Below are 14,176 nucleotides of genomic sequence, written 5' to 3' on the forward strand. Positions count from 1 at the left end.
ACAACCCATAGGCACCACACCAGAAACAAATACCTATTTGATATTTCAAGAGTGCGACTTAACCAAGCTAGAAGTACTCTACAAATCAAGGAACCCAGAATGTGGAATAACCTCCCCAATCATATCAAAGGCTGTACCTCTCTCAACCAGTTTAAGAGTAAAACTAAGTACTACCTAATTAACTCTATGTAATCCTTCCCTACCCCCTAAATGTCAACCAATGTGTTTCTATATTAAACAATGCCGTTTGTTTGACCAACTTGTACAATTGCTGATTTCTGCCATGCCCCCCCCCTCCCATTTTTTTTATTCTTTTTTTTCAACACAATTTATACTATAATCTCATTTACTATTAAGTTTTAGTCTAAGTATCTTTTTTTTCCACCCCACACCTTGCCCGAAACGCTATGCGTATTAGTGACTTTAGGTATTGTATGTTGTTAAAAATTGTGGGCTGTACTATGGGGGATCTAGTATAAATGGATGTAGGGGCAGTAGTTAGCATTAAGAGTTATCAAATATGGGAGATCTAAAAGGCCCGGCCCCCAAAATAAAATATCCACAGTGAATATTAATTGGCTACAAGTTAATGTCAGTCTAGAGGTTGATCAAGATCTCCTACACAGGAAGAATGGATACTCCTTTAACTAACTTACTTATTTATTAACCCCTTAACAACCCCCCATATACATTCACACCAATAACAATAATAATAATCACTTTACCACAATATCTTACGTTAAAAGTCTTGGTCCACATAGGCAGGATACAAGGTTTACACTGAACACAAGCTAGGGTAAAGTTCTACTAGGGAAGCACTTGAAGCTTGGGCAGCTTAGGGGGGTAGTGAGCCCACGTGGTACCTTAACACAACACAACACTAATGGGTACCCAAAACACTGGCAAATACTACCCCAAGGTCTCCACCAATCTTACAAACCCAGAGGAGGCACACTTAAAAAACATAGGACTTAACTTAATGGTACAGGAACTTAAGGTAAGGGAAATAAGTAAGAGGAAAGGTAGAGGAGTGCAGAGCAGCTCAGCAAGGTCTTGACCCCCCATGACCGCCAGTCAGAGAAGGCCAAGCGTCTCCACTCTCCTCCCTCAGTTCACTCGCTGCCAGCAGACTACTCAACTAATCGTACAGCATTCCTATCCCAAGTTTACTCAGGTTTACTTTACAAATGATTAGAAAGTATTAGTAAACATGGTTGTGCCTATTTTATTATTTAATAATCAACCCCAAGCTCAGTATTACATGCTCTGTGAGAAACAACAATCGTCTTACGTCTGGCAGGGAAGATACGACAAATGCACCTCGCCATGCGTTCCAATACTATAAGGTAGTTTATTTACCTCAATTTTGACCTCTGGTTTCCACTGAGGAACCCAGAGTCGTAACACCCCTCCCCTCTTCAGAGAGAAAAAAAAATGTGACTACTAGAATAGAAGTCATATTTTTTTTTGTAAGAGTATACAGAGAATAAAAAGGAAAATTTATGAAAAAAAAATCAATCAAAAACAACAATTTCTCTGCAAGAAAAGTACAAAGGAATTCTCTGAAAAGAAAAAAACACATACACAAAAAAACAGGGAAGTAAATAAATTGGACACGGAATATTTAATGTCACAGGAGAACCTACAAAAAAAAAAATAACTAAAGCATGACAGTTGGTAAATGGCTTCCTATGTGGCCCAGATGAATGTTATTAAGGCAACCAGAACAGAGCGTCGGCTATCACGTTGAGCCGGCCCGGTAGGTGGGTAATGGAAAGATTGAAGTCCTGTAGGTACAATGCTCACCTGAGGATGTGTTTATTCTTCCCCTTCATGTGATTCAGGAAGACTAGTGGGTTATGTTCCGTGTACACTTCCACTATATTATCTGTGAGGTAAACTTCGAACTTTTTACATGTAAACACTAGCGCCAACGCCTCTTTTTCTACCACTGAATAATTGCGTTGCGCCTTGTCAAATTTCACAGAGTAATAATATACTGGGTGTTCCACTTGATCATCCCCAGTTTGCAACAACACTGCACCAGCACCCGAGTCAGACGCATCAACATGAATTTTCAATGGTCTGTCGAACCTTGGACTAGCGAGCACTGGGGCGGAAGCTAAGGTCAATTTCAAATTTTTAAATGCTTCTGCACAGTCTGATGACCACTTAAATTTAACGGCTTTCCGCAACAAGTCTGTGAGAGGATTGGCAACACTGGAAAAGTTCTGACAAAAGCGTCGATAGTACGCACACATACCGATAAATCTTTGAATGTCCTTTTTAGACTTTAGCACCGGATACTCCAGAATGGCACTGATTTTATCTTGCCGAGGTAACACTTTTCCTTGGCCCACTTCATAACCAAGGTACGTCACTGTGCCATGGCCAAAATGACACTTTTTTTGCATTTAAGGTCAGATTTGCATTTTTCAAAACTGTAAACAACTGGCTTAACCTAACTATGTAGTCATCCCAGTTACTATCAATGAGTACAATATCATCCAAATACGCCCAACAATTTGGCACATTAGCGAGCAAAGAGTTCATTAGCCTCTGGAACGTGGCAGGGGCATTATGCAAGCCAAACGGTAATACTTGATATTCAAATACACCCTCGGGTGTCACGAACGCAGTTAGTTGTTTAGCACGTTCAGTGAGCGGGATTTGATAATACCCCCCTCGAGAGATTGTATTTCGACTTGGCGTTTCCCAGCTCGTCGATGCAGTCCTCGAGGAGGGGAAGCGGGTAGGCATCCACAATGGTCACCTTGTTGAGCTGCCGATAGTCGGTGCACAATCGCCAATAGCCGTCTGGTTTGGGGACGAAAAGGCAGGGCGAGCACCAAGAGCCCTGGCTCGGCCGGATGAGGCCGTGCTGGAGCAGGAATTCTACCTCTTTCCGTATGATGGCCTTCTTTTCTGGACTCATCCAGTAGGGTTGAAGGCGAATGGGGGTGTAGTCCGTCAACTTGACATCATGGCAAATGGCATCAGTCTGGGTCGGGACCTTCCCGAACAGACTGGAAAATTCATCAAGCAACGACTGCACCTCTTCACGTTGAGCCATCTGCAAATGGGACAGTCCCTCCTCCACAGCATTCACAGAACTAGAATTATTTAGAATGAGATTAGTTGGGTCCCCAGAACAATCATCCCCTCCCTCACTGGAAATGGAAACATTGGTTAGTACAATGGGGCCTGGGGCTCTGGAACTTCTTCAGCCGATTCACGTGTACGAGCATTACCTGGTTACGCTTGTCAGGGTGCCTCACTTTGTACGTGAGGTCCCCAGTCTTTTCTGTCACAATGTAGGGGCCTTCATACTTGTGGGACATAGTGTTCCCTAGTCGAGGCTTTAATACCAGGATGGTCGCCAGGCTGAAATACCCGCAACATAGCTTTAGCATCGTTTCATTCTTTCATTTTTTCTTGGGCCTTCCCAAGATACTTTAGTGCCGCCGCCTTGCAGTCCTTGAGTCTCTGGTGGTGTTGCGCAAAGAAATCCGAACCTTCGGTTAACGTTACGTTCCCTAACAGATTCTCCTGTAACATTTGCAAGGGTCCACGAACTTTATGGCCAAAGACTAACTCAAAAGGAGAACAACCCAGTGAACTTTGTAACCCCTCGCTGGCCGCAAACAAAACACGACAAATTCTCCTCCCAGAAGGTGTGGGAACTCTCGCACGATGTCTTCAACATCTGCTTCAGAGTTAGATGGAAACGTTCAATTACCCCCTGACTCTGCGGATGGTATGGGCTGGAAACCTTATGAGTTATTCCATGGTCCTTACAAAATTGTTCAAAAATATCGGACTTAAAGTTAGTACCATTGTCAGTTTGCACGACCCGAGGCAGTCCAAAAGTGGAAAAAAAATGCAACATACGAGCAACAACCGTCTTTGCTCAGATGTTCCTTACAGCAAAAGCCTCTGGGTAACGAGTCGTGAAACACATCATCGTGATTAGGTAAATATTACCAGACTTAGTTCTAGGTAATGGACCAACAGAGTCCAATACCACATGAGAAAATGGTTCCTCTGGCACGGCAATAGGCCTTAGAGGAGCTTTAGGTGGAGTCTGGTTTGGTTTCCCAACAAGTTGACAAGCAATACATGCATTACAAAATTTTGCCACATCGCTTTTCAGCTTGGGCCAGAAAAAATACTTTAAGATTTTGTGATATGCAATATTAATACCTTGATGTCCCCCCATAGGATCATCATGAGCAGCTGCCAAAACTCTTTCTCTATAGCAGGTCGGCAACATAACCTGGTGGACTACCTCCCACTCATTTGACAAGGGAGCACTCTGTGGTCTACATTTTCTCATCAAAATCAGATCATTGTAATAGTACCCAGTTGCTGCTTCTACAATTTCCTCCCCAAAAATGGCTAACTCATGACATTCTGCAAGACTGGGGTCAGCTTTCTGTAACTCACTCAAGGAGGCGTCCAGGCCTTGGTCAGATGTCATTGGAAGAGGCTCAACAGCATTCTCCTCCACCTCCCCACTACTCTCGGTAGGCGGCGGTGGCAGGCTCTCCACAATGTCCTTGGCCACGTCATCGAGTCGGGCCATGAATGTGTCCACAAGGTCCACTTGGCTTTCACCACTCTTAAAGTTCCTCGTGTCCTCGGGATTTACCACCTTGGCAAGCACAGGGCTGCCCTTACATTTAAATTTCATAGACCTGGTCATCGCGCACGCAAGGTACACAACATTATCCTCTGCGGCAGGTGGATCAGGCAAACCTTAGGGGTAGGCAACATAATAGGTAGTCTGGAGTCCCCTACCTTATCCCCTGCTAAGTCATTACCAACTATTACATCAACATTAGGGAAAGGTAGGTACGAAGTGACTCCGACTGTACAAACACCCTTGTGGAAATCAGATTCCAGGGTAACCTTATGGAGGGGTACTGCTCGAGTATCACTAGTGACACCCTCGACCAGTACCACCTCTCCAGTGTCGAGAGTGTTGGCACCTTGCAAAGCACTCTCTAAAATTAAAGTCTGGATGGCACCGGTGTCTCGGAAGATCACCACGTCCTTCCAGGAAGAACCCTCAGACAAAAGTAGCCTCCCTTTCGATAAGAATGGGGTAAGCAAGTCCAACCACTGCGGGTTGGAGGTCTTACTCCCTAACTCTTCCGAAGGCCTCAAGCCCTGTGTCACAACTAGAGCATTGGGTCTTTTTCCGGGTACAGTTGCTAACAACGGCTAGTAATGTGGTTTGGACGTTTACAGTGACCACAGATACGTCGGGGAAAAGAGACATTACTAACAGAATTACCCTTCGGTTCACTCTTAGGTGTCGTGGGGCTAGACAATTTAACAGGGTTATGTCTGAAACAGAAGGTGCAGTAGTTAAAGGGTTAGAATGAGCTGGTCTGGACTGGCTGTGGGTATAAGTTTTGCTACTCTGTGAGGTATAATTATTTTTATTGGGCCTTTTCCCCACCAAGTGGTAGTTTTCTGCCATCTTGGCCAAATCCCCTATTTTAGAATCTACCTCTATCCTATCTCTAATAAATTGTGCAACATTCTCTAGCATATTATCTATAAAGTGTTCGATTAAAACTACATTCCTTAGTGCCTCGTATGTTTCGGCTTTAGCCGAGTGAATCCATTTATCAAACAATCTAATTTGATCATTAGCAAATTCAGTGAGCGGCTGGTTGTGAGTAGGCCTACGGTTGCGATAAGCTTAGCGGTGAGCTTCAGGAGTAATTTCATATGCCCTTAAAATTCGCTCCCTGACTTTATCATATTTATTTATTTATTTATTTATTTATGCATATACAAGAAGGTACATTGGGAATTTGAGGATACATAAAATGGTAATTAAGGCCTTGTAAAGCCACTAGTACGCGCAGCGTTTCGGGCAGGTCCTTAATCTAAGAAAATTTTAAGTAGGTAAATACTTGCAAAATTTATAAAAAAAATGATAACAGATACATGGCAAGAAAAAAAAAGATGAGAGAAAATTGTAGGTACAGCACATAGCTAGAGCACATAGGTAGCTAAGATTGATTGCAATGACAGCTTGAATGGTAGTTGACAAAAATTGGTAGGCACAATACAGCATATAGCTAGCACATAAAAGAAGACAGCAATGAACACAATAAGGTTGTTAGGGTTAAATACATAAAAATTAGGAGATTGGGTAACACTAGGTACAGAGCAAATTTAAAGCTCAGTGTAGGAAACTAAGAAGATGAAATTAGGTACTTTTTGGTTTTGTTTTTAAATAAGGCAAAAGTTTTACAGTTTTTATTTATTTATTTATTTATTTATTTATTTATTTATATATATACAAGAAGGTACATTGGGTTTGTGAGAATACATTGAATAGTACAGTATTTACAATCTTGTAAAGCCATTAGTATGCTCAGCATTTCGGGCAGGTCCTTAATCTAACAGATAATATTAAGTAGGTAATTTCTATCAGAATTGATAAATGATAACAAATATATTGCAAGAGAAAAATGAGATGAGAGAGCTTAGTAAGTGTATTAAAGCACATTGTTATATTAAAGCTCTGATTGATTACATTGACAGCTTGATTGGTAATTTAATTCACTATTAGTTTAAATTTTTTAAATTTTTGGGTGAGTGAGATGAGATGGAATGAATGGATCTCATCTCCAAGCCCCATAAGTGCAATTATGTACTATGTCTAACAGTCAGGAAATGCACTTATTACACTTAGTATTAAAACGTACTGTCAATTCGAAGGATGGGCGTCGTGAGGGGGTTTGGTGGGCGGCTGCCAGGGTGGATGGATCTCATCTCTTTGGTAATTTTCAATTCACTAGGGAGTGAGTTCCATAGACTAGGTCCCTTAATTTGCATAGAGTGTTTACAAGATTAAGCTTGACCCTGGGGATATCAAAGAGATATTTATTTCTGGTGTGGTGATAATGGGTCCTATTACATCCGTCCAGGGAGAGTTTCAGAGCATGGTTTGCATTTAAGAACAGGGTTTTGTAAATGTAGTTGACACAAGAGAAAGTGTGGAGGGAGTTAATATTTAGCAAGTTAAGGGATTTAAACAAGGGAGCTGAGTGATGTCTGAAAGCAGAGTTAGTTATTATTCTGATAGCAGATTTTTGCTGCGTGATGATGGGCTTAAGGTGGTTTGCAGTGGTAGACCCCCATGCACAGATACCATAATTAAGATAGGGGTAGATTAGTGCATAATATAGTGAGAGGAGAGCAGAGTTAAGAACATTTATTTATTTTATTTATTTATTTATGCATATACAAGAATGTACATTGGGAATGTGAGGATACATAATACGGTAATTACAGTCTTGTAAAGCCACTAGTACGCGCAGCGTTTCGGGCAACATAATATCTGATTTTGGAGAGTATACCAACTGTCTTAGGGACTTTCTTAGTTATGTGTTGAATGTGGGTGCTGAAGTTCAGTAGTCTTGTCTAGGAATAGGCCACGAAACTTGCCATCATTTTTATTACTGATGTTAATGTTGTCTATCTGTAGCTGAATTGCATTTGATGATTTGCTTCCAAATAAGATGTAGTAAGTCTTTTCGATGTTTAATGTTAGTTTGTTCGTTGACATCCATAAGTGGACTTTTTTTTAATTCATTATTCACAACATTATTTAGTGTGGGTTGAGGTCTGAATAGATAAGGGTAGTATCGTCAGCAAACAATATAGGTTTGAGAATATTAGAGACATTAGGCAGATCGTGTATATATATAAGAAAAAGAAGAGGTCCTAAGATACTGCCCTGCGGCACTCCAACGGTAATTGGTAGAGTGGAAGAAGTTGTATCATTGATGGTTACATATTGGTGTCTGTCACTAAGATAGGATCGGATGTAGTCAAGGGCAAGGCCTCGGATTCCATAATGCTGGAGTTTAAGTAGGAGGTAGTTGTGATTAACAGTATCAAAGGCTTTTCTTAGGTCAATGAAGAGTCCAATAGGACACTCATTTTTGTCAAGGGCTGAGTAGATTACGTCAAGGAGACTAATGATTGCATCGTTGGTGCTCTTTTGGGACCGGAAGCCAAACTGGCAGTGTCGGAAAATCCGACACTATTTAATAATATCATACAGACAGAAAATATTGCTGTATTGTATACACAAGTTAACCCATAGAAAACGTAACTTGTAGTGGAATTCCCATCTATAGAAAACGGGATATCATTACCACATACTATTATAAATTCACCACCTATTATGGTGGGAATTTTTCTTAAATACATTAGTCTTTGGACTTTACCATCATAAAAACATCTCATATAAATTAACTTAATTATCAGAATTAAAATAGAGAAAATGTGACCCTTCTATCACTTACTGTCATCTGGACAATGTAGGCCAGTAGCGTCAGTTGTGAGGGAGTGGTCAGCCATTGTTATTTTACTTAGACCAGAGGCTCACGGGAGCAAATTTGGCTCCTGTTAATTTTACTTGGACAAAGTGTTATGGAAACCAAAGGTGTACCATCATCAACACGCTGTCAACAAATACAAGTTAAGTGTTCTGCCGAAACCTATTTATCTATCATTTATGGCCATTAATGTCATTAGATAGGATGAGCAGGTTAGATCACGAGATCGCCTCATACTAAAGGTAATTAAGCCAGGTCTATATGGTTCCTTGTACAGTGTTTTCTCTGATATTGCTGTCATATATTAGGATTCTGGCTTTACAGCTAGCGCCCTTTTGACAGGTCAAGACGAGGAAGCATGCTTTGTGTACCAGTTACTGGGTGATGGAAGCTACCTCAAAGAGGATAATTTGGTGTCTACATCCTGGATATACCTGGTGGACTAAGGCCTGCTGTACAATAAGATAAGGAACCTCTTCAATGTGTAGTTAATACTGTAGTTTGATTGGCTGCATATATATAAATTTAATATAAACCCCTCCTAATGTGTAGAGGATCGATTTGTGAGATTATGAGATTATTGCAGAAATACAGTCCACTTATTATCATACAAATTGCTATCGAAGTATATAAATTAACGTAAATATAAGTTCTATATAAATTCATATATATTAAATAAATATAAATCTCACAGGTCGGTTCCCACAGGCAGGAGTTGAGTATGTCGAATTTTACGAGGTAGGAATAGAGCTGTTTGTAAATAATTTTTCAAATAATTTTGATAGAATGGGTAGATTTGATATTGGTCTATAATTGTTTATGTCCGCCGGATTGCCTCCTTTATGGACTGGTGTTACTCTTGCTTTTTTGAGGATATCAGGGAAGGTGTGACACTCTATAGAGTTGTTGAACAGTAGGGCTATGGGTGGGGTAAGGGCATGGGAGGCTCTCTTGTATACAATGGACGGAATTTCACTGGTGTTCCCTGCCTTGGTTTTTAGAGAGTGTATGATGGACACAACATCTGCCGGACTGATTGGTGAAAGGAGAAGAGAGTTTGGATAGCTGCCTGAGAGATATGTGTTAATATGTGTCTGAGTCAGGCAAGATTAGCACCAACCGATGAAAAGAAACTATTAAATTCATTTGCCATTTCTAAATCAGTTGACGGTATATCCCCATCCTTGTAGATACAGTAGATGCCTCTGTTAATTTTTAACCCCACCCGTCTTGGTACACGTGTTGTCGCTGCTCCTCAGGATGCAGCTACCCGGTTAGCCGCATTGTCCTGCATTGGGGAGACCCCTGTTCAGGTCTCCAAAAACGCTCGGTTAAATGCCAGTGTTGGCACTGTTCTCCTCCCGTACCATGTTGTAACTGGTGTTAGGGGACCTAAAAGACTGCCACGATGATATAAAGCATATCCTCAAAGCCCAAGGCCATTCTGCCCTCCAGGTGGACACATTCACGCGACCCCCTCGTGGGTGTTGCCATCAGCCCGTTTGTGTCAAAATTTCTTGCAATGAACCTGTAAACATTTTTTTCTAATTTTTACTGTAATTATTCTACTTAAAATCATCTATACTTGTAAAGTAAAGCTGTAAAGTACCTGTATTTTTTTTGTCAATTTTACTGTTAATTATATAAAAATTATCTGTTACTTTAAGGACTTGCCCGAAACGCTATGCGTGCTAGTGGCTTTAAAAGAATGTAATTGCAACTTAAACTCTATGTCCTCTGTTAACCCCCAATGTACCTTCTTGTATATATATAAATAAATAAATAAAGTTGTGAAAATCACCTTCGATAGTAGGACCCTTCCTCCCTCTCTAATTCTTGCTGGTGCCAGATACTCCGTTCAGGAGTACATTCCCCTCTCCTAGACTTTGCAATACTGTAAGTGCTGGAAGTTTGGGCATGGAGCCCTCAAATGCACAAGTACTGTGACCCTATGCCCCATGTGTGGGGATGAAGATTACTCTAAGACAGAGTGCTCTTCTCCCCAGGCTCGCTGCCTCAATTGCGGTGAGGCCGACCCTACCTTTTCCTGCGCATGTAAACACTGCAAACTTGAGGAAGCCGTCCACAACTTGAAACACCGGGATTGTTTGTCTTTTCATGAAGCGAGACACCAAGTCCGCCATGTCAACCCTATCACTGGCCTATCTTATGCTGGCGTGTTGCGTTCTACCTCTCCTCGTCCTTTCCACCTTACTCAGTCTCACAACCGTTTCCAGGCCTCAAACCCAGACATGCCCACTGCCTCCTCCCCTGTTTCTTTACGTTATGTCCCGACGGGTCCCCCTCCTGGTTCTCCATCTGGTGTTTCCCCCTCTTCCTACCCAGCCTGCCATGTCTCCTGTCTCTTCTTTCCCATCTCCCCCCGATCCTTCTTCCCAACTCTCCCCCCAATCTCTTGGCCCTCCACGCTGCCTGTCTGTCCAGGCTGTCTGTCATCCTCCCAGCGATCTTCATGTTGTTCGCTCCCCTTCTTCACCTGTTGAGACAATTCTTGACACCTGTTGAGACACCTGTACTGGGCGAGTTTGTCGCCCAGTACATTGTTGCTGGAACGCCTGTCTCTTTGAGTCAGAAACGTAAGCCTGGCTCCTTTCCTTCCTCCTCCCCGGTGGGTAAAAAGACATTACTTTCTTCCTCGCCCCTGCCTCTGACGCTACCGCTTCTTCCCCTCCAATTTCGTTGGTCGGGTCCCCTGTCCCAGCTACGGAGGTTTCTTTCACCCCCAATTCCTTCTCGGTTGCTGCCCTTGCTGAGGTGCGGTCCCCGGTTTCTGCCCACCCCTCCTGCTGTCCCTGACCGCCCCTCTCGGTTGTCTCCTCCTCCTCCTCTGGACCCCATCCGTCCGCCTCTGGTCTGTCCTTCCTCTCCCTTCACTCCATCCCTGATTTTGCTGACCCTGAGGCTGATCCTGAACTTATTTAATATGCTGAGGTGTTCTTATACTTTTGTTTCTTCATTGTTCTCTGTTGCTGTCCTTTCTCTTTTTGACAATGTCTATTCTTCAATGGAGTATTTGTGAATTTTATGCAAACTTCCATGAACTCCAACTCATGATTACACAGTTTTCACTACTTTGTGTATGTCTCCAGGAGTCAATGCTTGGTGCTCGTCCTGGTCACTTTCATAGTTATTCCTTTCTCTCCTCCCCCCCCCCCCCCCACAAGCTTTTGCTGGGGCCCATAATTATACTGCTCTCTTGATTCGTACTGATATTCCCTTTGTCCCCCTACTTTTTCAATCACCTATCCACCGTTCTGCAGCCCGTGTCTTTGTGAGTAAATGGTATATGGTCTGTTCCATTTATCTCTCCCCCCCCCCTCCCGTAATGTCCCGCTTTCTCTTTCCAATCTTAAACACCTCCTGGATTCCTTGCCGGAGCCTGTGCTCCTGTTGGGTGATTTCAACTGTCGAAATACCCTCTGGGGTGATGTTCTGACAAACACCAGAGGCCACCTTCTCGAACCGTTCGTCCTCTCTTCTTCCTTGTCTCTTCTGAATTCTGGTGAGCCCACTCATGGGGACTCTCAAACCCGCACCCTTTCCTGTCTTTATCTTTCTCTCTGCTTGTCGTCTCTTGACTTAGATCTCACGTGGCGGGTACTTGACAACCTCCATAACAGTGACCATTTCCTCATCCTTGTTACCTTGTTCTCTTTTCACCCTCCTCTCTCCTTCCCTAGGTGGCAGTTTGCCAAGGCTGACTGGAACCTATTCACCCTCTGTGCTACTCGCTCCGACCTCTCCACTCTGCCTCTCCCTCGCACCCTCCTCTTTTTCATGACACCATCTTTGACGCTGCCCTCTGTTCTATTCCTCGCTCTACCTCCCGGGGCACTCGAAAGTAAGTAATTATCATAAGAAGGCACTAAACTGGGAAGGCTATGTAGCACCAGGGGCACGCAGAAGTGCATTCCCTAGTGGAATGCTGACTGTGCTTGGGCTGTCGGCTGTAAGTGTGCAGCCTGAAAGAAACACCGACCCTGGCAGACAGCTGATTCTTTTATTTTGTTTCGGAAAGCAAGTGCGATGGCCTGTAGGACCATCCATACAGCTACACATGAGAGCTGGAAATATTATGTTTCCACCATTATGTCCGATACTCCTCTGCCGCAGATCTAGAAGAAAATCCGCAAGATAGCAGGGAAGTTCGTTCCAGGCGTCTCGCAGGTCCTTCACCTCCGTGGTACGCTTGTCGCGGACCCAGTGAAGATCGCGACCGAACTGAGTTCCCACTTTTCGGCTGTTAGCTCCGGTTCTCATCTTCCTCAATCCTTCCTTCTTTGTAAGCCCATTCTCGAATCTCGTTCCTTAAATTTCCGCACTCATCTCTGACTTCCCAATAATTATCCCTTCTCTCTCTCTGAAGTTCAGTTTGCCCTGGCCCTTTTCCGGTTCTACGACAGCAGGCTCAGATGACATTATGAGATGCTTCGCCATTTCCCTCCATGTACGTCTCAGTATTTACTAATCTGTATAACCAGGTCTGGGAGTTATCGTTAGTCCTTGAGGACTGGCGCGATGCCGTTGTACACCCTATTCGGAAACTGGGGTTTACGGGACATCCCCTAGGGACTTCTGCCCTATTACCCTCACGAGTTGTGTTTGCACACTCTTTGAACGTATGGGTAACGTTTGTCTGATGTGGTTTTTAGAACACTTATCACCACCTCTCTCCTCCTCAATTTGGTTTTCGCAAGTGCCACAGCACGATTGATGTCTTGGTGAACTTGGAGGTCTATAATCGTACTTCTTTTGGTGCGAAGACCTTCGTTGCTGCCGTCCTTTTTCACCGGGAAAAAGCTTATGACACCACCTGGAAATACCATATTCTGTCCCATTTTCGTTGTTTTGACCTTCATTTTCCTCCAAACCTTCCTCTCTTGTCTTTCTTTTATGTTTTATTATTCCTTTTTTTAACACAATTTATACTTTAATCTCAATTACTATTAAGATTTAGTCTGTGTCTTTTTTTTTCTCCCACACTTTGCCCGAAACGCTATGTGTATTAGTTGCTTTAGGTATTGTATGTACTAGCTCTATCTATACATCCAACATTATGTTTGTAACTCATCATCTACCTTACCTTGAGGTTACCTTGAGGTGCTTCCGGGACTTAGCGTCCCCGCGGCCCGGTCGTCGACCAGGCCTCCTGGTTGCTGGACTGATCAACCAGGCTGTTGGACGCGGCTGCTCGCAGCCTGACCTATGAGTCACAGCCTGGTTGATCAGGTATCCTTTGGAGGTGCTTATCCAGTTCTCTCTTGAACACTGTGAGGGGATTGCCAGTTATGCCTCTTATGTGTAGCGGAAGCGAGTTGAACAGTCTCGGGCCTCTGATGTTGATAGAGTTCTCTCTCAGAGTACCTGTTGCACCTCCGCTTTTCAACGGGGGTATTCTGCACATCCTGCCATGTCTTCTGGTCTCATGTGATGTTATTTCTGTGTGCAGGTTTGGGACCAGCGCCTCTAATATTTTCCACGTGTAAATTATTATGTATCTCTCCCGCCTGCGCTCAAGGGAGTACAGATTTAGGCTCTTTAGTCGGTCCCAATAGTTTAGGTGATTTACTGAGTGGATTCTAGCAGTAAAGGATCTCTGCACGCTCTCCAGGTCAGCAATTTCTCCAGCTTTGAAAGGGGCTGTCATTGTGCAGCAGTACTCCACTCTAGAGAGCCTATTAATTCCACTGACGTCAATGAGATAATCCTTTCCCTTAAAACCAAGTCTAGTGCCCTTGAGGAGATACCAACTTTAATTTACAAAAAAGCCTCCAGATCTTTAG

General features: G+C 43.2%; 1 protein-coding gene across 1 annotated transcript in view; it reads right to left on the minus strand.

The window, feature by feature from the left end:
* Positions 1–647: 647 nt before the first annotated feature.
* Positions 648–14,176, minus strand: part of LOC138349731 (uncharacterized) — a 66,604-nt gene continuing 53,075 nt past the window's right edge. Inside the window, exon 5 of the mRNA XM_069301887.1 lies at positions 648–3,113. The gene's annotated coding sequence lies outside the window, so the exon portion shown is untranslated. The remainder of the gene's footprint in view (positions 3,114–14,176) is intronic.

This window comes from Procambarus clarkii, chromosome 46 (genome assembly GCF_040958095.1).
Source record: "Procambarus clarkii isolate CNS0578487 chromosome 46, FALCON_Pclarkii_2.0, whole genome shotgun sequence".
NCBI lineage: Eukaryota > Metazoa > Arthropoda > Malacostraca > Decapoda > Cambaridae > Procambarus > Procambarus clarkii.